This window comes from Loxodonta africana, chromosome 21 (genome assembly GCF_030014295.1).
Source record: "Loxodonta africana isolate mLoxAfr1 chromosome 21, mLoxAfr1.hap2, whole genome shotgun sequence".
NCBI classification, from domain to species: domain Eukaryota; kingdom Metazoa; phylum Chordata; class Mammalia; order Proboscidea; family Elephantidae; genus Loxodonta; species Loxodonta africana.
This window is the reverse complement of record NC_087362.1, coordinates 23799783-23826978: the sequence shown is the minus strand read 5'-3', so window position 1 is coordinate 23826978 and position 27196 is coordinate 23799783. Positions and strand designations below refer to the sequence as shown.

The 27196-nt window shown below is 40.7% G+C and overlaps 1 long non-coding RNA gene across 7 annotated transcripts; it reads left to right on the top strand.

The window, feature by feature from the left end:
- Window positions 1–739: 739 nt before the first annotated feature.
- Window positions 740–26518, top strand: LOC100660748 (uncharacterized). Of its 7 annotated transcripts, XR_010318805.1 has the most exons (8): window positions 746–1046; window positions 6553–6603; window positions 6708–6796; window positions 8436–8640; window positions 8788–9010; window positions 20630–20756; window positions 22266–22416; window positions 23263–26518. It is a non-coding gene; the product is annotated as an uncharacterized LOC100660748 (long non-coding RNA). The 7 variants fall into 7 exon arrangements; XR_010318806.1 differs by lacking the exon at window positions 6553–6603 and having other exon boundaries at window positions 740–1046; window positions 20340–20756; XR_010318807.1 differs by lacking the exon at window positions 6553–6603 and having other exon boundaries at window positions 743–1046; window positions 20541–20756.
- Window positions 26519–27196: the final 678 nt, after the last annotated feature.

Here is a 27196-nt window from a genome sequence, read left to right as displayed (position 1 = left end):
AAGTATTTCTCTAAAGAACCTGGTGAATTTTTTTTCAGATGGCAAAATACGCAAATACCAACTTTCTTGACTCTCCTAAGGTATCTTTGATTACTGAAATCTGCATTTCAGTTCATAGATGCTGTGGAAGAGCATTTATCCAAAATGAAGGCATTTGGTAGGACTGTGAGGCACAGACATAGGTGTACCTCAGACTCCATTTTCTTTTGTAGGCTCCATCTTACTGTTTACTGCTCATTTTTAAAAACTGTTTTCGGAAGCTAGCTGGTTAGAGAATTCCAGGACTTTGTAAAATACACTTGTACCGAACATCCTCAGGACACAGTTAAATGTCAGCCAGTCAGAAGTAAGAAGTAAATTACTTTAAAATGTTTGTTGTTTTACCAGGAACCAAATGTACCTTTCCAAATGTCAACCAATCAGAACTTTTCTCTGTCAAGTTCCTGAAGTTACTGTATATAAGCTTTTTGCCCTCTCTAGCAACGTATGATTTCTGAGGGACTCTGTTTCCCAGTTCGAACTGTTAATTCCTCAGTAAAACTCTCCTCTTTATTCCACACAGAGTAAAGAGTCTCATTTTGTGGTACGACCACTCATTTAAGAAAACCTAGTCTTTTCTCTGCAGAGGAAATTAAGACGGCCAAGGCCAGATCCCAAATGTAAGGGGCAGTCACTGAACCCCACGGTCTCGAGTTAGAGCCCTCCGTGTTGTTGCACGGAACCCCTCCCCTGCAGCACCAAGTGTCCTAGAAACCGGAAGCGGAAGTGTGCGCTCTTGGTCGGTGGCCGGGTTTGGCCACAGTCCTGCTTCGTTATGAATAGGTTTTTCCTCTGTCAGTCGGCCTGATCCTTTAGCAGGTGACCCTGTGTCCGGGGTCTCAGGGCACAGCTCCCGCTCTCCTGCACACCCTTGGTCTCTCCACCTCCGCCTCCCAGAGCCTCGGGACTTCCTCTAGCCCAGGAGCCGCCGCCGCCGCCGCTGCTTCCTCGGAGATTCCGGACGGCGGAGTAGGTGGGAGGACCTGTGTCTCCTGGTGCATTAACAGGTAAAATGGTGTGAATCCTTGCTAAGCAAAAGTGTGGTTCTCAGATCAGGAGCGTCGGCTTCACCTACGAGTTTGTGAAAGATCAAGAGTCAGGGGCCTCACGGATGCCCGGAGTAGTTCGCTTGAGTCTAAATGCCCTGCTTCCATTTCTCCAGTCAGCCGCTCATCAGGCTTCCCTTTCTTTTCCATTCCAGCCGCACGCAGCCAGACTCATTGGCCACATCTGTCACCACTCGCTAACACACACACGTAGACACTCTCACTCTCCACAGTTACGGTGAGCTCCCCATCAGGCCTCAGTCACCCCTCGGCCTGTAGGTGTATTTACCGTTCATTGAGCTGTTTAAGAAGGGCTGGGCACTGTGCGTGTGTTGAGTCAGAATCGACTCGACGGCACTGGGTTTGGGTTGGGCACTGTGTTGAGTACTTTATATACCACAAGTCCTTTTTTCAAAACAACGCTGTGAGGTAGGGAGTATTTGTGGCATTTTAGAAAAGTAATAGTCTTGGAGAAATTAAATGGCTTGCCCATGGACAAATACCTAGTAAGTGGCAGTACCTGAAATGAAATTCTGGACTGCTATTACTTCAAGGGGGCATACTTTTTTTTTTTTAATTGTGCTTTAAGTGAAAGCTTACAAATCAAGTACAGAAATTTATATAAACCTTGCTGTGTACTCCTGGTTGCTCTCCCCCTAATGAGAGAGCACACTCTGTCTCTCCACCCTGTATTCTGGTGTCCATTCAGCCAGCTTCTGTCCCCCTCTGCCTTCTCATCTCCCCTCCAGACAGGAGCTGCCCACACAGTCTCATGTGTCTACTTGATCCAAGAAGCTCACTCCTCACCCGTATCATTTTCTGTTTTATAGTCCAGTCCAATCCCTGTCTGAAGAGCTGGCTTTGTGAATGGTTCCGGTCTTGGGCTAACAGAAGGTCTGGAGACCATGTCCTCTGGGGTCCTTCTAGTCTCAGGCAGACCATTAAGTCTGGTCTTTTTACAAGAATTTGAGGTCTGCATCCCACCGTTCTCCTGCTCCCTCAGGGGTTCTCTGTTGTGTTCCCTGTCAGGGCAGTCATCCATTGTAGCTGGGGACCCTCTAGTTCTTGTGGTCTCAGGCTGATGTAGTCTCTGATTTATGTGGCCCTTTCTGTTTCTTGGGCTCATAATTACCTTATGTCTTTGGTGTTCTTCATTCTCCTTTGCTCCAGGTGTGTTGAGACCAATTAATTGATGGATCTTAGAGGGCCACTTGCTAGCTTTTAAGACCCTGGACACCACTCACCAAAGTAGGATGCAGAATGTGTTCTTAGTAGATTTTATTAGTTGACCTAAACATCCCCTGAAACCATGGTCTCCAGACCAAGGGGGCATATTCTTGATTATAATTTCCCTGCCTAAAATGGCTCATCAGGCAGGATTTTTGTTGAGTATTGCTGGTCATACAAAAATAAAGATTGTGGTGAGGAATATATCACCCTCCTTTAATGGTTGTAAGTATTTAAGGCAGGTGAAGAATTAAGAAAAATGAGTTGGAACTAGTACTCATACATTTAGAACCATATTTATCCCAATTTCAGGAGGTAAACATTTTGTAAGAGGCACGTTTGGAGGAATTTCTTTGGCTCTAAGGCAGAAATTTTCATCAGGATTGTGTGAGAAACAATATGGACAATCCTAGTTGGTCTAATATAAAATGTGATGTTGCTTGATAATCTTCATATGAACGATGAGGGATTTATAGAGATCACACCTGGTGTCTGTGTGATCTGTGCTGGATTGGATGTTGGTAATTTGAACCACAATTTTTACTACCAAAAAAACACACTTCTTACAAGGTTGAAGAATTCGTGGACCACAAACCGGGTCTATTCCCGATGTCAGAACAGCAGGTATAACGAATGAGAGGCATGTATGATGAAACTAATCAGAATACTCAAATCTTAGAGGGTCAGCCACACTACAATGTTGCAAAAAGTACCTCATCTTTTGCAATAACTATTTTACAAAGTAAAAGAGTCAAGTAGGGTGTCCCAGGGTGGCAGAAAAGGTTAAGGTTACTAGCTGAAAGGTTGGAGGCTTGAACCCACCCAAACGTGCCTTGGATGACAGGCCTTGTGATTTGCTTCTGAAAGCTGACATCATTGAAAACCCTGTGGAGCAAATTTGAAGTGGCTAATTTTTTTTTTTAAACTCCCCAGGTGATTTCACTATGTAGCCAAAGTTGAGAATCACTGCACTAATGGGTCACAACATGAAGTTTGAAAAACACAACTCTAAACTGTTGAAAAAGTGTGTGATTGAGTTAATAGTATTGTACCAATACTGATTTTTTTTTAAAATGTATTTTAGATGAAAGTTTACAGAACAAACTAGCTTTTCATTGAGCAATTAGTACACATACTGTTTTGTGACCTTGGTTACCAACCCCACAACATGTCAGCACTCTCGCTTCTCAAGCTTGGGTGCCCTATTACTAGCTTTCCTGTCCCCTCCTGCCTTCTAGTCCTTGCCCCTGGGGTGGTGTGCCCCTTTAGTCTCCTTTTATTTTATGGGCCTGTCTAATCTTTGGCTGAAGGCTGAACCTTAGGAGTAACTTCATTACTGAGCTAAAAGGGTGTCTGGGGACCATACTCTTGGGATTTCTCTAGTCTCTTGTCAGTCCAGTAAGTCTGTTCTTTTTTTTTGGGAGTTAGAATTTTGTCCTACATTTTTCTCCAGCTCTGCCTGGGACCCTTTACTGTGAACCCTGTCAGAACAGTCAGTGGTGGTAGCTGGGTATCATCTAGTTGTGCTGGACACAGTCTGGTGGAGGCTGTGGTAGTTGCGGTCCCTTAGTCCTTTGGACTAATCTTTCCCTTGTGTCTTTGGTTTTCTTCATTCTCCCTTGCTCCCGATGGGGTGAGACCAGTGGCCGCTCCCAAGCTTTTAAGACCCCAGATGCTACTCACCAAAGTAGTAGAATGTTTCTTTATAAACTATTTGTAATGGATCGAATTGTGTCCCTCCAAAATATGTGTCAACTCCGTTAGGCTATGTGTGGTTGTCCTCCATTTTGTGATTGTAATTTTATGTTGAGAGGATTAGGGTGGGATTGTAACACCACCCTTACTCAGGTCACCTCCCTGATCCAAGGTAAAGGGAGTTTCCCTGGGGTGTGGCCTGTACCACCTTTTATCTCTCAAGAGATAAAAGGAAAGGGAAGCAAGCAGAGAGTGGGGGACCTCATATCACCAAGAAAGCAGCACCAGGAGCAGAGCTTATCCTTTGTACATGGGGTTCCTATGCCTGAGAATCTCCTCAACCAGGGGAAGATTGAGGACAAGGACCTTCCTCCAGAGCCCACAGAGAGAAAAAGCCTTCCCCTGGAGCCGACGCCCTGCGTTTGGACTTGTAACCTACTAGACTGTGAGAAAATACATTTCTCTTTGTTAAAGCCATCCACTTGTGATATTTCTGTTGTGGCAGTACTGGATGACTAAGACACTGTGTTATCGTAGTTGAGCTAGATGTTCCCCAAGACCGTGATTCCCACAGCCCTCAGCTCAGTAATTTGGTTCCTCGGAGAGGTTGGTTGTGTCTATGGAGCTTCCATGATAAAGTAACTAAATTTAAGTGTCACATTTGAGAAAGCATTGGGAACTCCAATGCCATTAGCATAATCTTTTTTTTTTTTTTACTACTTAGAATAATTCATATGATTTTTGTTTTGTTTTGTCATGGAAGCAGTCCTTTTTCTTTTTTCTTTGTATTAATAACAAGGTGATCCAGATCCGATTACCTTAAAAAGTTCATTCTTTACACACTGCCTTTCCTCAACTGTGATTTTATTTCTCTAGGTTAATATAGCCTAAGGTTGGCATTAAATCTTTGAAATACCCACTTGTCTCTCTATATCCCTATAGTATGTAAATTTCCCTCCTTTCACATGTACACTCAGACCAAGAAACTAAGTTTCTTTCTTTTTTAATGGTGTCATCTCATGCTATCTTTTGTGTGTGTGTGTGGTAAAATATGTATAACAAAACCTTTTTGTATTTCAACAACTTTTATATGTACAATTTAGTAACATTAATTACTTTCACCATGTTGTATAACCATCACCACTGTCAGTTTCCAAGGTTTTCCATTACCCTTAGCAGAAACTTGGTACCTCTTAGTCATTAACTCCCCCTCCTCCCTCTCATCCGCCCCTGGTAACCATTTGGTTTCTACACATTTGCCTATCTAGATGCTTCATTTATGTGATGTACAAGAATACATCCTTGAAAACTAGTCTGTGGAGAAAATAAATGTTCTTATTTTTTTAAATTGTCAAAATATTACGTGTGTCAATGCATAGAGTAAAAACGATCATTACACATCACTTGTAATCTCACTGGAAACCCTGCTATCATAGTGGTCAAGAGCTATGACTGCTGACCAAAAGGAGGGCAGTTCAGATCCACCAGGTGCTCCTTGGAAACCCTGTGGGACAGTTCTGCTCTGAACTGACTCCACAACAACGGGTAATGGGTGTAATCTCAACATCAGTAGGAGAATATGGTGCCTTTTATTTTTCCCTTTCCTTCCTTAGAGATAGACATTCTAAAAGTATTCTGTTTTTGGACTGGAGTTCCCCTTGGAGACATGACTGGTAATGTGGTCACTTCATATATCAAATTCAAACCTTCATGTAAAACTACTGAATTTTCCTAGTTCAAAATCTAAGAATTGCCCCTCAGATAACACTTCAATATCAACTTCTATTTCCCAAAGGCCTAATACATGCCAGAACTATGCTCTTTCTTCCCTTTAGCTTGAAGCTTCAGAAGTGGGAATGTAGCCTGTTTCAGAGGTCACAATTTGATTATTTGTGGCCAGGAGGAGACAACCTGCAGGTTGAGATACGGACTCTGGGGGACCAATGGACGCAGACACCAAACCCTTACCATTGTCCACCTGGGGCCCTAGGGACTGTATGGCTCTGAACCCTAACATGTCTAAGACAGAGCTTTTAAAGTCTCAGCTGAGCAAATCTACTTCTCACCTGGCTTCCCCAACCAGTAAATGGCATCGGCATCCATTCACTAGATTAGGGGAAATAGTCCAAGGTACTCTGAGAGATCTACCTTATAGAAGCAGCCTCTGAACTTTCTTCTACTTTTTTTCTTGTCACAAGAAGGTATAATCTCCACCCAGCAGCAAGAAGCATGTTTAAATAAACAAGGTAAACCAAGTACGCTATCAATCACATGTAGAACAAAATGTATGTATTTTATGTTGGCCAACAAGATCCTACATGGTTGGGCTTATGTATAGCTCTCTGACTTAAATTTATAACTCCCTCAAGTTAGATAAGTCTTGACACATTTTGAAAAAACTTTTTCAAAGATGCCAAGATTTTCACTGCCTTTCAGCCTTTGTACCAGGCGAAGACTTTTTAACCATAGCAATTCGATAATTCTTGTAATTCAAGTCTCACTTCAGATGTCACCTCCTCAGAGAATGTCCCTCCTGTCTCCTCAGTTATTCCCACTCATTTCGATGTTCACATATCATTGCAGTTTTCAGAATGAGGTAAATCCAATTTAGGTTGACACTGATCTTAATCATGTAAATACAAGCAAATTGAGTTGAATGTTATCTTTGCTTTTACCATTTCTATTTCCCTATGTGATAAGCTTCCAGCAAACAAAAAGTTTTGAAGCTCTGCATTGTGCTGATGGCAGCTTTCATACCCTCTCTGCTGTGTTGGTCGCTTAGCATTCTGGTGAGTCCACTAGAGCTGTGATGTCCAGATGTTATTTCAATTAAAATTAATTAAAACTAAAAGGATACGTTCAGTTTCTTAGTTGAACTAGTTATATGTTCAATGCTAAATAGCTATGTGGGGCTAGTGGCTACCATATTGGACAGAGCAAAAACAGAACATGTCTACCTTCACAGAAAGTTCCTTGGATAGTGCCGCTCAAGAGATATACAACAGGTGATAATCTGTGTTTGTTCTCAATGATCAGTGTCATAGGCTGGAAGGAACAAGAAAACAAAATGCATGGTATCTGTCCATAGATTTATAGTGTGGCATGGGAGACAGTTTTAAATAAATAATGAAAAATCAGGGACATCTGATACCTGTAATAAAAGGACCTAACCAGAGAGTCAGATTAGACTGCTTGAAAAGGAAAATTATTGATGTGAAGATTCAGAAAATTAGTTTTATTTAGCTATAAGCATGGTTGTATAGGGCTGATAGCATATGGTATGGATGGGGGTGGAAAGAGTATTTTAGTTGGGAAAAATGAGTATGTAAATCCCTGAGGCAGCAGAGAACCTTGATGAAATCAGAGCCTATTGAAGCAGAGAAAAGGAAGTGTGGATGGTGGGTGTGGGGGTTTGTGTGAGCCAGATTGGAGGAAGTAGGTCGTTTAGAACCATGCTGACTACTCTGGGCTTTTTGAAGGCCAGTGGATAGCCACTGACTGGCATTAAACAGTTTCTGTGCTAAAAATAAATTTTGGAAATGACAACAGTGATTGAATGATATCAGCAGGAGTTTGTCATGAACAAGTTAAAGAAGCTTGTGAGGAGGCCTATTTGTGGAGATTGGTTGTGAATCAGGAAGATAGTACAGTGATATAATGTAGATGTAGATGGTTCAAAGGGCACCTATTTATAGAATGCTCATTCCTTGAGTTACAGGCTTATAGATCAGTGAACGCTTCTCATACTTGAATGTCAGTGTGGATAACCTGGGAATTTTGTTAAAATGAGGATTTTGATCCAGCAATTCTGGGGTGGGGCTTGAGGTTCTATATACTTAACAAGTGCCTAGTTTATGCTAGAAATAAAGATATGAATTAAAATTAGAGAGTGCTATTAGGGAAAATAATAAAAGGAAGGATAAAATGTTTAAGGGGAAACATTGGTGTAAAGATCAAGCAAGAGCGAGAACGTTTACACTGAGACCAAGATATGAAAGAATTGGAGTCAGCTTAGAGAGGAAGCAGGGTGGCAAGAAATGGGGATGGAGACGGGAGACAGCTCCTTAGAGAAAACTTAATGATTTTCTGATTTATTTGTTGATCAATTTCTTATAAGATTGAAAGACAAAATTTTCAGGAATTCTCCCAGATTTCTCAAAAGCTTAGGTACTGGAAGTGGCATGGTTTAAGAACGAAGAGGGGAAAAAACCTCAAGGGAAAGAAAGAAATATGTTAATTCCAAAAGCAACAGGAAAAATACCAAGCACATATTACAATGCTATTAATGAAATAAAAAAAATTTTTAAAAGCACGAGAAGGATTTTGACTGCACATAAGTAAAAGTGAATGAACCATGGTGAGTTCATTGACAAAACTTGAAAAATGTCTTCTTCCTGAAAATTCACTGATGTTAATATCAAATAACAGCACGTGTTGATCTATAAGGGACAGACCTACGTAGGTGAATCCACAACTTCAACATTGGACCCCTGACTCCCTCGAGGAACTCAGGTTCAGGCTTTCCAGCCTGGCCAGGCCTGGTTGCTTCTCATGCTCTGGGATAAGTAAATTCCTCCATCTGTGATCTTGTTGCCAGAAAGAAGAAGCCCATGATGCTGCATGAAGAATGCAGGTGTGTGCTCTGGAGGCTGGGGCTTGTTCTGCCTTAAGTGCAGATGCCCTCAGGGTGGAGCATTGCCCTGAGTTTGGGAGGAAGCCAAAACCTTCTCACTCCCTGCTTACTCAGCACTGTTTCCTCCCCGTCCTCCTTCCATTTCAGGTCCCAGGTGTGGTACAGGAACTATACCACACTTATACCGTGCACATCTGTAAATCACAAGTAAGGATTTCAACTGTTCTGACTGGTGTGTGGACCAAATGTTATTTATCTGCCTCCAAATTGTCCAGTGCTCTGCTTCTACACCCATCGCTCTTTCTGAAGTGGTTTTTTGGGCTTAGAGACAACATCCACTTAGACTTCCAGAAAGTGGAGCCAGGAAATGGTGAGTTTTATGGAGAAATACATTATTGTTATTATAAGTGGGTGAGGCGGAATATGAATTTCGGGGACCAGCTATGTGCTGCAAAACTGTGGTTCCTCAGTGAAGAAAAAAGGTTGCAGAGGAGACCAAGGGACTGAGCCCTAGGAGGCATCCTGAGACTCTGCTCCACTGTCCCTGTATACATATATGGCTTTTCAAGATTTGGATCCCTGGGGTCACATTCCTTATGTAACTCTCAGAACTGGCACCACAGACATGAACATCCCCACCCTGGGCCTTGGTGTTCTGTGTTAACGACAGTCTCCTCAGAGCCTGAAGACAGAGCAGCTCTGGTTGTGGAGGCTGAGATTCAGCCTTCTAGACCCATCCCTGTCCCGTCTCTCTTAACAGTTTTCTTGACTTCCCCCAGGCACTGGAGCATTTTCTGTGCAGTTCTAGAACTACAGCTCCACCTTTCACATTGTGTTATGGGCTAAAAAAGGGGGGCAGAGAGTTGGCACTCTCCTGATGTCACCAAAGGCATGAAGCTGGGGACAGTGAGTCCAGCTTGATCCTGTGTGGGGTCCACAGACACATTTTTTCTTTTTCCCTAGTGGGGAATGCTTTTGCCTCGAGGCTTTCAGGGGTATGGAAAGCATGAATCCTCAATCTATGTCCTTGTTCTCCCACCTATGCCTAGAGTTGGTACTTAATCCTGCTGATTTATGACTGTTCTCCATAGTCTTGAATTAGAATTTAAATTTAAGTGTTCTCTTTTGGTAGAGAAGCTCAGCATATGAGATCTGTGTATTTAAGCTCTTGGGTTTACAGTTTACTTTGGAAGAAAAATTCTAGATCATTGGTGTGTTTCTACTGAGAATTTTTCAATTTATGGGTATAAACTTTTCAAACACAGAGGAATGCCTTTTTTTAACAGATGTATAAGTTACTCTAAAGCTTACTTATATCTTGAGACTCCTATTACATTCAATAAGTCGTGCCAGAACCCCTAATGTGTTTAATTATGTAGCCATTTTAGAAATATTCTCCTGGGTAAGAGAAAATGGATGTATAGACTCTGGTATCCCTGGTTACTGGGTTTAGAAAGAGAGCTCAAATTTATACGTTTGTGATTTGTACAATAACAGTTCGGTCCTAAATGATAAAATTTTAAATGGTTTTATTATTATAAATGTGAATTCCTAGTAAAAACACTTAATATCCCATTTGACTTATGTTTACAAGTACAACGTAGTTTACTGAGATAGTATTTTTCCAAAGCATGATACCTTCAAAATTCGAAACTCAATATGAACTTTAAAAGTATACTTTATGAAGACTTGTTCCTACTTTTGTCCTCATCCAACCAATCTTTCTTTCCTCAACTATCTTTAAATAACCAGCTTTTTTACTTTCTGAAGCATCTTGCTGGTGTTTATATAAAAGCAAGCAAGTAGAAATAGGACTTATTATTTCCCATAGTTTGTTACACAAAAGATAGTATGAAATTTACACTTTTTAAGTGATCTTTTCATAAGAATACCAGAAAACTCAAACCCATCGTTGTTGAGTCAATTCCAACTCATAGCAACTCATAGGACATTAAAACTGCCCTATAGGGTTTCCAAGAGTACGTTCAATTTTGTAAGAAACTGCCAAACTAGGTGTCATGGATTGAATTGTGTTCCCCAAAAATATCTGTCAACTTGGCTGGGTCGTGATTCCCAGTGTTGTGTGGTTGTCCACCATTTTGTCATTGGATGTGATTTTCCTATGTGTTGTAAATCCTAACTCTATGATATTAATGAGGTAGGATTAGAGGCAGTTATGTTAATGAGGCAGGACTCAACCTACAAGATTAGGTTGTGCTTTAAGTCAAATTTCTTTTGAGATAAAAAAGAGAGAAGCAAGCAGAGAGATGGGAACCTCTTACTACCAGGAAAGCATTGCTGAGAGCAGGGCGGGTCCTTTGGCCCCAGGGTCCCTGCACTGAGAACCGCCTCGACAGGGGAAGATTGATGACCAGAACCTTCCCCCAGAGCTGACAAAGAGAGAAGGCCTTCCCATGGAGCTGGCATCCTGAATTTGGACTTCTAGCCTACTAGACTGTGAGAGAATAAATTTCTTTGTTAAAGCCATCTACTTGTGGTATTTTTGTTATAGTAGATCTAGATAAGTAAGACACTAGGTATACCATTTTGCATTCCTACCAGCAGTGACTTGGGATTTCCTGTTGCTCCACATCCTAGTGTTGTCACTGGTTTGGCATTTAGCCATTCTAATCATTATATGAAAACCCTGGTGGTGTAGTGGTTAAGTGCTACAGCTGCTAACCAAGAGGTCAGCAGTTTGAATCCGCCAGGCACTCCTTGGAAACTCTATGGGGCAGCTCTACTCTGTCCTATAGGGCCACTATGAGTCAGAATCGACTTGATGGCAGTGGGTTTGTTTTTTTTGGTTAATCATTACATAGTGGTATTTTATTGTTGTTGTAATTTGCAATCTCTTAATGATACATGATGTTGAGTATCTTTTCATATGATTATTTGTCACCTATTTGTTCAGATCTTTTGCTCATTTTCTAATTGGGTTTTTTGCTTTCTTGTTGAGTTTTAAGAGTTTTTTATTTTGAATAAAGTACCAAAACAACCAAACTTACTGACTTTGTGTTCATGAGAGATACTAGTCTGTAGTTTTTCTTTCTTGTAATACTGTAATATCTTTGTCTGGTTTTGACGTTTGATACTGGCCTTCTAAAATTAGTTTGCAAGTATTTGCTCTGCTTTTATTTTCTGGAAGAGATAGATAATTTGGTATACTTTCTTGATTAAATGTTTGGTGGAGTTCATCACTGAACCCATCTGAATCTGGTGCTTTCTGTTTTTGGATGTTTTTCCTTATTGATTAATTATTTAATGGATATAGGTGTATTCAGACGATCTCTTCCTCCTTGTGTGCATTTTTTTAAATTGTGTCTTACAAGGAATTGGTCCATTTCATCTAGGCTATCAAGTTTGTGGACGTAGAATTCATAGTATTCCTTTATTATCCTTTTAATGTTTATAGAATCAGTAGTAATGGTCCTTCTTTCATTTCTGATATTGGTCATTTGTGTATTCTCTCTTACCAATTTTCTTGATTTTTTTTCCCCCCCCCAAAGAACCAGTTTTTCTTTTTGGTGACTTTCTCTGTTGATTTCCTGGTTTTATTTTTGTTGATTTGTTCTCTCATTTTTATTATTTCTTTTCTTCTACTTTGGATTTAATTGGCTCATTTTTTTCTTGTTTCCTAAGATGAAATCCTAGGTTATTGATATTAGATCAGTTTTATTTTCTAATATGTGCATTCAGTGCTATGAATTTCCCTCTCAGCATGGCTTTCTCTGCATGTAACAAATTTTTGTAAGTTGTATTTTCATTTTCACTTAGTTTAAAATATTCTGTAATTTCTCTTGGGCCTTCTTTGTCCCATGTGTTATGTAGAAATGTATTGTTTAATCTCTATGTATGTTTGGATTTTCCAGCCATCTTTCTTTTAATGATTTATAGTTTAACCCCATTGTGGTCTGAGCATATACTTGGTGTGATTTCTTATCTTTTAAAGTTGTTAAGTTGTGTTTTGTGGCCCAGGATGTGGTCTGCCTTGGTGAATGTCCCTTGTTAGTTTGAGAAGATTGTGTATTGTTTTGTTTTTGGATGACATATTGTATAAATGGCAGTTAGATCCAGTTGATTGATAGTGTTGTTGGTTCAACTATGGCTTTTCTTAATTTCTGGCTATTGGCTCTGTCAGTTACTGAGGGTTTTCAAAGTCTCCAACTGTAATAGTAGATTCATTTATTTCTGCTTGCAGTTATATTGGTTTTTGCCTCACATATTTTGTTGCTGTGTTCTTAGGTGCATACACATTAAGGATCATTATGTCTTCTTGAAAAGTTGACCTTTTCATCGTGTAATGCCCCTCTTTATCCTGATCATTTTTCTTGCTGTGGAACCTGCTTTGTCTGAAATTACTGATATAGTTACTGCATCCTTCTTTTGAGCTTCTTTTACTTTAAATCTGTGTCTTTGCTTTTTAAGTGACTTTGTTGTAACAGTGCAGTCTCTGTGTCTTAATTGGTGTATATAGAGTATGGACATTTAAAGGGATTATTGATATAGTTGGATTAATGTTTTCATGTTTGTTGTTGTGGGCTGTTGAGTCAGTTCCTACTCATAGCAACCCTATAGGACAGAGTAGAACTGCCCCATAGGGTTTCTTTATGGAAGCAAACTGCCATGTTTCTCCCCGCAGAGGAGCTGGTGAGTTCGAAAGGTTGGTGCTTAGCCACTGCACCACCAGGGCTCCTTACTATGTTTGTTAGTGTTTTCTATTCATTGTCCTTGTTCTTTATTTTTGTCTTTCAGTCTTTTCCTACCTCCTCTGGTTTTAATTGAGCTTTATATATGATTCCATATACTTTCCTCTTGGCGTATCAATTATACTTTTTTTGTGTGTGTGTGGTTGCAGTATATATTTACTGCTATCCCAGTCCACTTTCAGGTAACGCTATGTGACTTCATGGGTAGCATAAATACCTTATAACTGTATTCTCAGTTCTTCCCTTGTGTCCCTATAACATTGCTGTGATTCATTTCACTTATCCAAAAAGTGTAATCACATAATAGATTTTTGCTATTACTATTTGGAAAAAAACTGTTAACTTTTAGATCAATTAAGAATAAGAAAGATAAAAGATTTTGTGTTACCTTTATGTATTCCTTGTCTGGTGCTCTCCCTTTTTTACGTAGATCTGAGTTTTTAGTCCATATTATTTTCCTTCTCTCTGAAGAACTTCTTCTACCATTTCTTGCAAGGAAGTTCTACTGTAACAAATTTTCTCCATATTTATTTTTCTGGAAACGACCTTCTCCTTCACTCTTTTTAAACGTAATAAAAATATATAACGACATTTACCAATGCAACAATTTTTACATGTATAATTTAATGGATGGTGAAAATGGTTAAGCACCCCTTCCTTCCATTTGTTATTTATTTTTACCTAAACTTTTCAACCTTGGGAAGGGACAGCAGGTTTAGCTGCTGTGCCAGCCCATATTGCTGGTAGCAAGACCAGTCTAACAAGTGCTTCTCTCTTATACCATTCCCATTCACGTTGGGTAGGGTTACATAGATACAACACTAGTGAGCTACCTTGCTCACCAAGCAGTAGGGCAGTATTCACTGTCAACCTCAGTTTTGCCAGATAGGGGAAAGGTACATCCATCTGATCAGGCCCTTGGGAATTCAGGTGTAAAGTTAGGGTATAGTTACAGTCTCTTGCTTAGGGACCACCCCTGCTTCTGACACCCACAGCCACATCCCTGGTCCTGGGACTTCAGCATCTGGCAGGAAAAAAGCATTTTTAGGTCATGTGGGGAAGAACTATTCAGTGGTACCAGCATCCTCTCCTACCCTCTGTTCCCCAGATCCCCCAGAGAAGTGTTGGAATCTGTCCAGTGGGGATTCTCCCTTTGCCCCCCTCATGTTGAATGTGAGCACACGCTCATGAGGCATGTGTCTTAGGCAAGGTTCTCTAGAGAAGCAAAACCAGTGAAATGTCAATATACATATACGTATCCTGTGACATATATGAATATATGTGTGTGTATATATATAGAGAGAGAGAGAGAGAAATTTATATCAAGGCAATGGCTCATGTGGTTGTAGAAGCTAGAAAGTCCCAAGTCCATGGGTCAAGATGGAGGCTTCTCCTGACTCACGTAGATGCAGGGACTGGTGAACCCAGGATCCAGACTACGGAGGCTGGCTGATGAGTCCCAAGATCAACAGGCAAGCTGTTAGCTCAAGTCCCAACAACCACAGGTCAGATGAACAGGAGCCAGCTGCGAAAGCCCATGAGTCTTGTCAGAAAGTCCACCTGTATTGGATGCAGGCCACACCCCCAAGGAAACTCCCTTTCAGCTGATTGGCTACTCACAGCAAATCCCATCATGGAGGTGATTACGTCATTATACGACTGCCAAACTACATCACAACTGCCAAACTACTGAGAATCACGGCCCAGCAGAGTTGATACACAGCCTTAATGATCACAGCATGTGAGCCAGCCCTTCGTGCCTTTATCTGCCCTTGTTTTAGATAACAGACATTTCAGTTGTCTATTCCAGTTTTCTGTTAAGCCATTACTTTGAGGGTGGTATGCAACATGGTATGTCCATTTAATATGATGTTTCTTGGCCCATTGCTGCACCCTGTGGGCTGCAAAGTATGTTCCTTGGTCTGATGAAATATAACTTGGTGGCCCATATTGGTACAGTATCTTTTGTTCTAATCCCTTAATGATGTTTTTGCCATTTGCATCTGTCACAGGATATGTAAAGCCCAGCATAGAGTAAATATGTATTCCTGTGAGGAACCATTTGTAGCCACTTGGTATCTCTGGTGTCATTAGTCCAATATAATCAACTTGCCAGCTATGTGCAGGGCTTTCCACCTGGGGAATCTCCCCCATAGCCATCTGCAAACTCTATCTTTCTTGCTGGCATACAGAGCAGTCCTTTTTGGTATTTTGTGCCTCAGAGGGTGCAAGAGATATGTATCTAGATTCAGCCCATCTCTGCATTGCTGCAGCATCCCCATGTCCACTCATTTCATGAATGTAATTGACCACCTCAAGTGAGCATACCAACAGGTCCACTGGCTGATTCCAGTCTCCTTCCGATTCAGGAGGGGGGTTCTTCTGATGAGGATCAACATGTTGTACTTTAATGTGTCTTCTAAATTTCTAGAGTGCTTTCCATAGGTCCGTGCCAGTCATGGGTGTCCCCTTAATAGTCCAATTTTCCATTGACCATTTGTGTGATCATATAGCCAGGCCATTGGCCACCACCCATGAATCTGTAAAAACCCAGACATATGGGCTCTCACCATTGTGAATTTCTTCCATCATGGCTAGGAAGACAGCATGCATTTCAGCCCATTGAGCTGACTTGTTCTTACCTTCTTCAATTAGAGTTTTCCCATCTGCTGGTCTTAATGCAGCAGCATTCCACATCATATGTTGCCCATGTACCCTGGAACTGCCATCCCGGAACCAAGCAGCCTTCTGCTGGTCAGCAGAAAGTTGTTCATAGGGCACTGTCCATGTAGCAGTGGGCTATGGCAGCTTCTCTGGTGGTTCCAGGCCAGGGTAGGACCTATGGGAAAAGATGCTACCTGCTTGTGGATACAGTGGTTGCCTCTGTGCAGCTTATTCTTGAATGAGCCATTTCCATTTTATTATGGAATTATTTTGGGCACTGCCTTCCTTATTAGAGTGTTTCTCTTACGTCACCGAAGATATTATGGGTATTTCAGGTCTTGTGATGATTTCATATCCTTCTGTCATTGAGACAGTCTCAGTCAGTGCCCTAAAAAGCAGGCGAGTAATTGGCTATCAAATGGCGTGTATCGTGCTGCAGCATCTGTAAACTTTCTAGTCCAGAATATCAGTGGTTGCCATGGGGTGGCATTCTCCAGTTTTTGCCATAAGCTCTAGTCTCCATAATCACGTGTGGCAGACACCTCCAAAATCATGTCTGAATGTGAATCATAAGGGCCCAAAGGCAAGGATGGTGAGATCACTTTTGGTAATTCAGACATAGTTTGCTCTTGCTCTGGCCCCCATTGGAACTCAGTTTTCTTCCAAGTGGTTGTATAGATGGGCGCCAGCAATATTCCCAGATGTGGAATAAGCGTTCTCAAAAATCCAAATGATCCAATCAAATGTTGGTCCTCCTACTTAGTCTTGGTTGCCTGTGAAATGTCGTGGGTGGCTCCTGCCCACATTATTTCCAAGCATTTCACTGTTTGGGCAGGGCCCTGGATTTTTGCTGGATTTATTAACCAGCCTTTGTTGGTCATGTGGGCCACCACTGTATTTAAATCAGCCCTAGCCCGTTCTTTAGTGTTGGATATTAATATAATATCATCAGTATACTGTATCATTACACTTGAGATTTGCACCAAGTCCAAGGCTCTTCTAACCAAACTATGACAGTAAGCCAGTGAATTCAAGTATATTGAGATCCTTCCCATGCGAAAGCAAACTGTGATTGGCTCTTTTCTGAGACTGGGTTTGAGAAAAAGGCATTTGCGAGACTAGTCATTGGGTATCAGTCTTCTTTAGCCTGTTGTATTTTCTACCATTTCTGGAACAGCTGAAACCATAGGTAGCACTACTTTATTTAGGCCTCGATAGTCTACTGTCAGCCTCTGTGAGCCATTTGTCTTTCTCATGGGCTACACAGGGCTATTATACAGAGAGTTTGTTGGCACCAACACTCTAGCCTTTAAAAAAAAAAAAAAAAGCATGTCTTTAATCAAAGTAGTAATCCCCTTTTGTTTACCAGGCACCCTATACTGTTTCAAATTAATAACTTTAGTGGGTTTAGGCAATTCTAATGGTTCCCATTTAGCATGTCCAATCAATACTGGTCTAAGGGCACACTTACACGCCTTCAGTTTTACATTATTAGGTACAGGGAGTATTCCCCAATTAAACATAATATCTATACCAATAATACATTCAGGTAAGGGAGATGCAACTACTTAATACACTATCTGTTTCAATCTTCCGATTCTAATCCAAACTTACACCTTAGTCCCATCAACTGTTGCATCCCCATATGCTTCTCTAGTCTAACCTTAGGTCTATTCAAGATTTTATTGACAAGTTTCGGAATTATAGTACTGCTGGGAGCTGGACCAGAAGGCCCTGGCCCCCTCCTCAATTCTTATCTTGATCAGCTAGCTGAGTCTGTGCTTCAAATGGTGATCAGGAGTTCCCATCATTAAATTCCTCCCAACCATGGTGAATATAGTGGACTAGCTTAGGTCTCTTTAACGTTGAGGGGGACGGTGGGAGTTTGCATTTGTCCACCCAGCCTCCTGCTGCAGTAGAACCTTTGTCTCAACTCCATCAGTGCCCACTATATTCATCCCATTTCTTAGTAACTATCTAAAGAATCTGTCCTGCTGGGGTAAGTTCTTTCCCCATTGCCTCTTCCTATTCTGCTGTGAATCACCCTATGTTTCTTGTATTTGTAAGACTCATGCTGGGAAGCTGTGCCAACAGATTTGACAGGGCATCTCAAATTGTTGTTTTGTTTTGCAGTAGCAATGTTACGTGGGGTGTCTATATAGAAGGGGCACCCTTGATAACCATACCCGCCATGACCTGTGTAAGTGACGTATTCATTGGGTGAATATCCTGATCACCATAAAGACATTCCAGCATGGCTTCTGTGAGCAGCACATAAACTGCTTCCTCTGGAGTATTCCATTGAGTATTTAGAAGGGAAGAGGGGCAGTTTCCTTTCTCAGGGTAAACAAATCTCACTGCAAAATTTATCCAGTCCACCAGGCTGGTTATCCCCTCTGGGTTAATCTGCTGTGTAACTAGATCTTCTGTCATCACAAAGATTATGGCTAGAAGGGCCATGTTAAGTAATTCATTGCACTGCAATATATTTAAATTTACTGTCCACACTCAACTTACGATTCATGTTCATCCAGATACTACTCTGTTTTGTTCACTGCTGTTTCTGTTTTGCCAATGTGCAGCAGTAGGCTCTGAGTCAATATTACCTAAATCAGTTTTAATAAATGAAAGTAGCCACAGTTAAGTCTGGAGGGAAAAGGTCTTGTCTGAGAAACAGGGTTTTGCCAGGAGAAGTAGCTCTGGGTTATGTGAATTGAATAGGATCTTCCCTTTGTCATGTCTCACTAGTATCCAGCAGGGCTCTAGATCATCTGTGGTGTTATTGGAAAATAACAACTAACAACAAAACTGTATACATATGAGCAGAAACGTAGTCAGAAATTTAGGCTTCAAAGACAAATTGACCTGCCTTCTGACCCTGGTTCAGCAAAGTTCTGTGTGGGCAACACTGAGCATATGATTAATTGTCCCTAACTTTACACAGCTATGAACTGTTTGAAATAGTACCTGCTTAGGAGACTAAGGAGATATAAATGAGCAAGTGTGTTGAAAACTTTTTCCCAAATCTTTCACAGTTCATACTTGCTCAATACATGGAACATTTTATCATTACTGTATTGTATAATGAGTGTTAGGGTTTTTGAAAACTTTAAAATATGTAATCTAGCCCACTGCAGTGGAGGAGACTTTTGGATTTTGGCTCTAGCTCAAAGTTCATTGTGACACCATCACACCAGGATTGATTAGAGATGATATAGACAACTCATTTCCCCACTTCCCGGACAAAAGGAGTCTTCTTACTCTCAAGCTGCTCTGTTTTAGTACCTAAAATATAGTTTAGGTACTAAAACATGAGTAAGCCAATGGATTGGTACAATTTCACAGAGGTCACTGTTACAGACCAGAGAATTCCATTGGTCAGGATTCAGGTAGTTATGGTTGTGTGTGGTTGTGTGCCTTCCAGGGGCTGCAAATGTGAGAAAATGGGAAATGGAGCCTCTAGAGGGCTGTTTATATAAGTTTGTGTTCTCTAGGCTTTATGGGCATTCTGACAAGTAAACAGTCTGCACTTCAACTTACAAAATTAATTTTTTTGTGGTAAGAATTATATATATAAAAAAATTTGCCGATTCAACAATGTTTAAATGTATAATTTGGTCACGCTGATGACATTCATCATGTTGTGGCAGTCATTACAAAATGGGAATCATAATATCTTGTTAGTCAGCAAACACAAGGGCATGCTGTTCTTGTTTCTGCGGGGGTAGCACTCTGTCATCTTACGACATTAGACTATTTATGTTAGGGTATATGAGTTTGTGTTGGTTGAGAAGAGCAGTCACTAATAATTGGTGTGTAGTCGCGTCAGGTCTTGAAATTTGAGAATTGTGGCGAGATCTGGATTCTTACGTTTCCTGTCTCCCGTGACCTGTTTTTAATTTTTATTACCTTTGCCGATCTCTATGAAAGGGACAGAGGAGAAGACAGAACAACGGAGTTTTTGAAAAATAGGTGATTGACATGTTAAAGTTCGTAATTTTCCAAAAGGATATTATTTTTTCAGCAGATGGACCTGTCACCTTCTGATCTCCTAGAGTTCAAGAAATATGACAGCTCAGGGCTTTGGGTTGCCGGTTCATTTGTGCTGGCCCCTGGTCCTCCCATGGCTATGAAGGACAAAAGGAAAAGCTGGCATTCTGCAGTGTTTCCCAGTTGTTAATACCTCATCCTGCCTTCACCCTGTGCTTTATGTTTTGTTGAGTATTCTGGTGGGTCTTATGGAAGGAGATGGAATTGTTTACCTGGAAATGATGATCTAAATGAGAGCATTTTTCTAATTTCTGCTACGTTTTCTAACTGTTCTAGACCATGAAGAGAGAAGAATAAGACTACAGTTCGTCACAGTCAAACTGTGGAGAGGTTATTTCAGTGTGTTGGAAGGCTGTGAGACAGGATGCAATCAATGAGAACGTGAATGTAGTTAGTGAAAGGACGAGGCTGATGGCTATACTCTAGATTAGATCTTGGGAGAACACAGAACTTATGTTAAATCTTATGAATTCTCAGTTCCCCAGGACTATCAGCCTCACCCCTCGTTCTTGTACGCATTGAAGTGCATGGTACCTTGCTGATCCAGAATGTATGGGATGTTTTAGGACTCAGTGACCATTGAGGATGTGGCTGTGGTCTTTAGCCAGGAAGAGTGGGCTTTGCTGGATCTTACTCAGAGGAAACTCTATAGACATGTGATGATGGAAACCTTCAGAAACCTGACTTCAGTAGGTAAGAATGGCATCTTTTTTTTTTTAGACTTGTTTATTCCTTTAGTGAATAAAAATATTCCGCTCATTGACTGTGCTCCAATATTTGGGGCTGAGGAACGGGAATAAATTGTTAAATAAAATAGGCATAGGCCCTTGGTCTGTGGAGCTCACATATTCTGGCTTCCTTGTGAATATAAAGCTCTCTGTATTAAAGCAAGTTTTCATTTCTCTTGTGATTAAAAGCCCTGAGACTCTTTAAATTATAGTAAGTTTAGTAAGCACTGGCTTCAGGGGTCACTTGGGGCACTGAGAGATGTGTGTTTTGGGATGTTGTAAAGAGTTTTACTGTGTTTATTTCAAGTTTGACATAATTATTTTGCTGCAGATAGACTCACATCTATCTTCAGAGATCCTGAAGGGCAAAGTATTGTCTCAGTGTCAAGGAAATACTCATTGCTCTTCACTATTGTCTCTCATGATATGCATTTCTCTGTGAGCACCATATCAGCTATACCAATTAGTTTTCCCACAGTAGCAAGGAAAATATCTGAGGACAGTAGAGATAGGACTCATCAAGGGCCACTGTGTTGGGAAGCACCAGCAAAGCAAGAATTTTTTGAAGGACCAGCCCTGCATGGATGGAATTACATTTGAACCATTCAGCTTGAAAAAGTCTCTTTTGGATTGAGGACCCAACTTCACAGATAACCTGCACTTACTTTTCTGATTTTAGCAATCATGTCACACTTGCAGTCATGGAGGCACTGTTCCTTTTTAAATGTTATATGTGTATTGTTTCCAGTATCTTTCTACTTAGCTCTCCTGATTACATCTGTTTGTATCACCATCACTGTTGTCATGGATTGAATTGTGTCCCCCCAAAATATGTGTCAACTTGGTTAGGCCATGATTCCCAGTGTTGTGTGGTTGTCCTCCATTTTGTGATTGTAATTTTATGCTAAAGAGGATTAGGGTGGGATTGTAACACCACCCTTACTCAGGTAACCTCCCTTATCCAATGTAAAGGAAGTTTCCCTGCGGTGTGGCCTTGAGATACAAAAGGAAAGGGAAGCAAGCAGAGAGTTGGGGACCTCATACCACCAAGAAAGCAGTGCTGGGAGCAGAGCATGTCCTTTGGACCTGAGGTTCCTGTGCTGAGATGCACCCATACCAAGGGAAGACTGATGCATCACAAGGACCTTCCTCTAGAGCCGACAGAGACAGAAAGCTTTCCTCTGGAGCTGTGGCCCCTGAATTTGGACTTGTAACCTACTAGACTGTGAGAGAATAAATTTCTTTAAAGCCATTCACTTGTGGTATTTCTGTTATAGCAGCACCAGATGACTAAGACAACTGTCAATCTTCATGAAAGTATTTCCTAGTATGTTGCTTTTTAACCACTGCCAAAGTGCTGAAACAGTGAAATGTGACTAAGTCTTTCTTTGTTCACGACAGCCTTTTTTTCCCCTAATAATTTCCTTTCCTTTTTGTTTCATATTGTGGACTTCAACTTGAATTATTGGGTCAGTCTCTCGAAACCTTGATGATGGAGAAAAGTTATCCAGTGAACATATAATAGTGCAATTCATGAAGAATGAGACCTGGTCCTCCATGCTAGGAGAAATATCCAAATTGCATAGCAATAAAGATCAGCATAAAAAACAGGAGAGACACTTGAGGTGAGTGTTATTCAAACAAGAGAAACAGTGCCTCAGGAGAAAGTCCTAAGGTGTCATGACATTAAAATACACACATACGTATTTGTGTATGTATACCCAGGCTTCAAACCAGTTTGTAATAGTTCAACAATTGCCAGCATAAACCAGGACAGCGCACGCGTTGCATAGTGACCAAATCTGTTGCCTGTTGGGTTTCAACCAGAGTAGAGACAAATAATGATACCCTACTCAATGTGTGTTGCTCTCCACAGACTTGCCAATAATCCGATCTCGCGTACCAGGCTTCTGAAACTTTTGCAATTCATGCAGGAGATTGAATTATTGGCAGGACTGTGGAGAGCGACACACATTCAGAGCAGCTTGATTGGCCATCAACTTTGAGTGGGGCATTGCTGTTTCCTACCTTGGTTGAAATTCACTGGGCAACAGATTTGTTTGCATTGCAGTGTGTACACTGCCCTCATTTATGTTGGCAATTGCTGAACGGTTATGAACTGTTTCAAAGCCCTCATATATATTAACGTATATGTACATATTATACATATATACATACATATATATAAACCTAGCTGTAAAATTATGTGTTGAATGTTCCAAGAGTTTTCACAATACATTTTCATAAATGTGAGTCATATACCGAGTATTTGAAACATATTTCACTTGGACACAATTACCGGAAAGCCTCATATTTTAGAAAAATTGTGACAGTGATGGTAGTATTTCTGGTAAATGATTTAACTCTGAAACATGAGACAGGTCAGGGCAAAAACCATGAGTATTCACTGTTTGGTAGTGGTAAAATGGCGACAGATTTATTTCCAACAGCATGTTTTCTGTTTTTAACAGAAGTCATACAATAGAGAACCTCTGTGAATGTAATGAAGGCATTTGGTGTCAGAAAACCTTCAGCGGCATTCCAGATCTTACTATGCCAAAAAGAAATCCTTCAGAAGTAAATCCTTTTGAATGCCCTGTGTGTGGAAAAGCCTTCATGGATCACTCATCACATAACCATCATACCAGATCTCACACTGAATGCAATACCTGTCAGTGTAAGGCGTGTGGAGAAGCCTGCAGTTGTCCCTCTCACCTAAACACTCCTATGAGAGCTCTTAATGGAAAGAAACCCCATAAATGTAAGGTATGTGGGAAGGACTTCATTAGTATCTCAACCATTAAGAGTCCTGTGACAACACTCAAAGGTGAGAAATGCTATGAATGTAATGAATGTGGGAAGGATATCTGTAGTTTCTCATCCAGTTGGATACATGTGAGAGGTCATAAGCTCAAATGTCAAGAATATCGTAAAACCTGTAGTTGTCCTTTATCCCTCATTTTACATAAAAAATCTCATAACAGAGATGATCCTTATGAATGTAAGAAATGTGGGAAAGCCTTTAATGAGGCTTCATCTCACAGTCAGTATATAAGAACTCACAGTAGAGAGAGGCCTTATGAATGTAAGGAGTGTGGGAAAGCTTTTAGTTATTCCTCATCCCTCACTACACATATGCGAACTCACAGTGGAGACAGGCCTTATGAATGTAAGGAATGTGGGAAAGCTTTTAGTCAGACCTCAAACCTCACTACACATATGCGAACTCACAGTGGAGAAAGGCCTTATGCATGCAAAGAATGTGGGAAAGCCTTTAGGTGTTCCTCACACCTCACTACACATATGAAAACTCACAATGGGCAGAGGCCTTATGAATGTAAGGAATGTGGGAAAGCCTTTAGTCAGGTGTCATCACTCACTCAACATATAAGAACTCACAGTGGAGTGAGGCCTTATAAATGTAAGGAATGTGGGAAAGCCTTTAGGTGTTCCTCTCACCTGACTACACATATAAAAACTCACAGTGGGCAGAGGCCTTATGAATGTAAGGAATGTGGGAAAGCTTTTAGTAATTCCTCAGCCCTCACTAAACATAGAAGAACTCATAGCGGAGAGATGCCTTATCAATGTAAAGACTGTGGGAAAGTCTTTAGGCAAGCCTCAAACCTCACTACACATAGAAGAATTCACAGTGGGGAGAGGCCTTATGAATGTAAGGAGTGTGGGAAAGCTTTTAGTCGTTCCACACACCTTACTACACATATAAGAACTCACAGTGGAGAAAGACCTTATGAATGTAAGGAATGTGGGAAAACCTTTAGTCATTCCTATTGCCTGTCTGAACACATAAGAACTCACAGTGGAGAGAGGCCTTATGAATGTAAGCAATGTGGGAAAGCCTTTAGTTGTTCCTCATCTCTCACTAAACACATAAGAACTCACAGTGGAGAGAGGCCTTATGAGTGTAAGCAATGTGGGAAAGCCTTTAGTCAGGCCTCATCCCTCACTAAACATATAAGAACTCACAGTGGAGAGAGATCTTAGGAATGTAAGGAATGCAGGAAAGCCTTTAGTCATGGCTCACCCCTCAGTTCACATATAAGAACTCACAGTGGAGAGACTATATTAAAAGTGAGATGTTTCATCCGTACTGCTGTAATCTCAATAAATTTCTGAAAGTCTGCGATTAAAAAACAGAGTCTCTCTGTGAGTGAGAAACCAATACTAACTCAAGGAAGGGGTCATTAAAGTTACTTTGTGCCTTTGGGAGAGATGATAGTTAACATTGTAATTGTGGGGCTGTCCTCATCGATATTTTTTACTTTCTCTGTCAAAGCTAAATTGTACTTTTCTGAAAGTCTTTCGCTACTACAAATAAGGCTACAGGGAATAGCCTTGAGAAAATGTGGTTTTATATTTTTTAATGTTATTGATGTTACTTTGCATACAATTAAATACACTCATCTTGTATTTGGTTTAAGAGTGTTTTGTTTTCATGTTTAACACATTTCCTTCCATTCTTTCCTATTGTAAAGTTTTTTACTCTTGATAATTAGTTTCTCATAGGGTGATAACTTTGAGACCGCAGATACTCTGTTTTTCATTGTATTTTTTTTATGGTCTACTAATTTTAGTATTCATTCATAATTATTACCTATACTTATTATTACTGTGGTGTTTACCGAAATGTTACTGAGTGGGAACCTCAGGTCCTGCTCAGTGTGACTTGTATTGGCCAGTAAACAAGAGACCGGGGTGGAAGAGTGGAAAGGTACCTATATTTCATTGCACAAGGAAAGTAGACAGTTGGAGCTGCTGCTGCAACGACTGCTCATCGAGGGTGAGGGGAAGGTTACTTTTAAGGGTTTACAAGTAGGAAGTTTATACAGGTTACATCAGCAACATTCTTAATCATACTTCGGAGGTACAGTGGTGTTAACATATAACTTCATGCATCACCAGGATTTTAACTTAAAGTTGCGGGGTGCGCCAGGCAAAGGGAACAGGATAATAATGCAGAGCTGCGGGACAAGCTAATAAAGCTGCTGGAGGCAGTGGAATTTTCTGAAGCCTGGGGACCTAAAATGGTATTTTCTTTTCCAATCATTTTTTTGTATATTTATTAATTTGAATTTTACAAAAAATAGATTTCCTTTCTCTCCTCTTTATTGTTTATAACAGTAAGGCAGTCCCTGGATTATGAATGAGTTTTATTTCTAAGTCTGCCTTTAAGTTGAATTTGTGTGTAAGTTGAAACAGTTAGTTATGATTAGTATCTAACATCAGTCAAATGTTTGTTGTAGTATATAGTGTTATGGATTGAATTGTGTCCCCTAAAAATGTGTGTCAACTTGGCTAGTCCGTGATTCCCAGTATTAGGTGACTGTCCACCATTTTGTCATCTAATGTGATTTTCACATGTGTTGTAAATCCTACCTCTATAATATTAATGAGGTGGGATTAGCAGCAGTTACATTAATGAGGCAGGACTCAATCTACATGATTAAGTTTTGTCTTAAGCCAATCTTCTTTGAGATATAAAAGAGAGAAGCAAACAGAGAGACATGGGGACCTCATACCAACAAGAAACAAGAGCCAGGAGAAGGGCATGTCTTTTGGACTAGGGGTCCCTGCACTGAGAAGCTCCTCGACCGGGGAAGATTGATGACAAGGACCTTCCTCCAGAGCTCACAGAGAAAGCCTTCCCCTGGAGCTGGCACCCTGAATTTGGACTGTGAAAGAATAAATTTCTCTTTGTTAAAGCCATCCACTTGTGGTATTTTCTGTTACAGCAGCACTAGATAACTAAGACATATAGTGTACTTTTGTATGCATAAAAAACATTAAAGAAATACTCCCAGATACACTAAAACATCTTTAACATAATACAGTAATAATAATTAAAAAAATTTTTTTTTGTTGTGCTTTAGGTGAAAGCTTACAGCTCAAGTTACTTTCTGATACAAACATTTATACATGTATTGTTATGTGACACTAACTGCAATCCCTATAATGTGACAGCATACTCCGTCTTTCTGCCCTGTGGTTCCTGTATCCATCCAACCAGCTCCTGTCCTTTTCTGCCTTCTCATCCTGCCTTCAGACAGGAGCTGCCCGTTAGTCTTGTGTGTCTGCTTGAACTAAGCAGCACATTCTTCACAGGTATTATTTTATGTTTTAAAGTCCAGTCAGAAGAGTTGGCTTGAGGAATGGTTTTATTTCTGAATTAACAGAGAGCCCAGGGGCCATGTCTTCGAGGGTTCCTCCAGTCTCATTCAGACCAAATAATAATGTTTTGATGCATGTCCCAAAGTACCACCTGTTTACTGTTAGGAACTTTTGTAGCTTCATTGAATTTTCTCTTGGTACACCCCAGCCCTGACTTGGGGAGGCCAGGAGACCACCCGCTTGGGCACTGCACATGCGAACCCCTAGTGTGGTGGG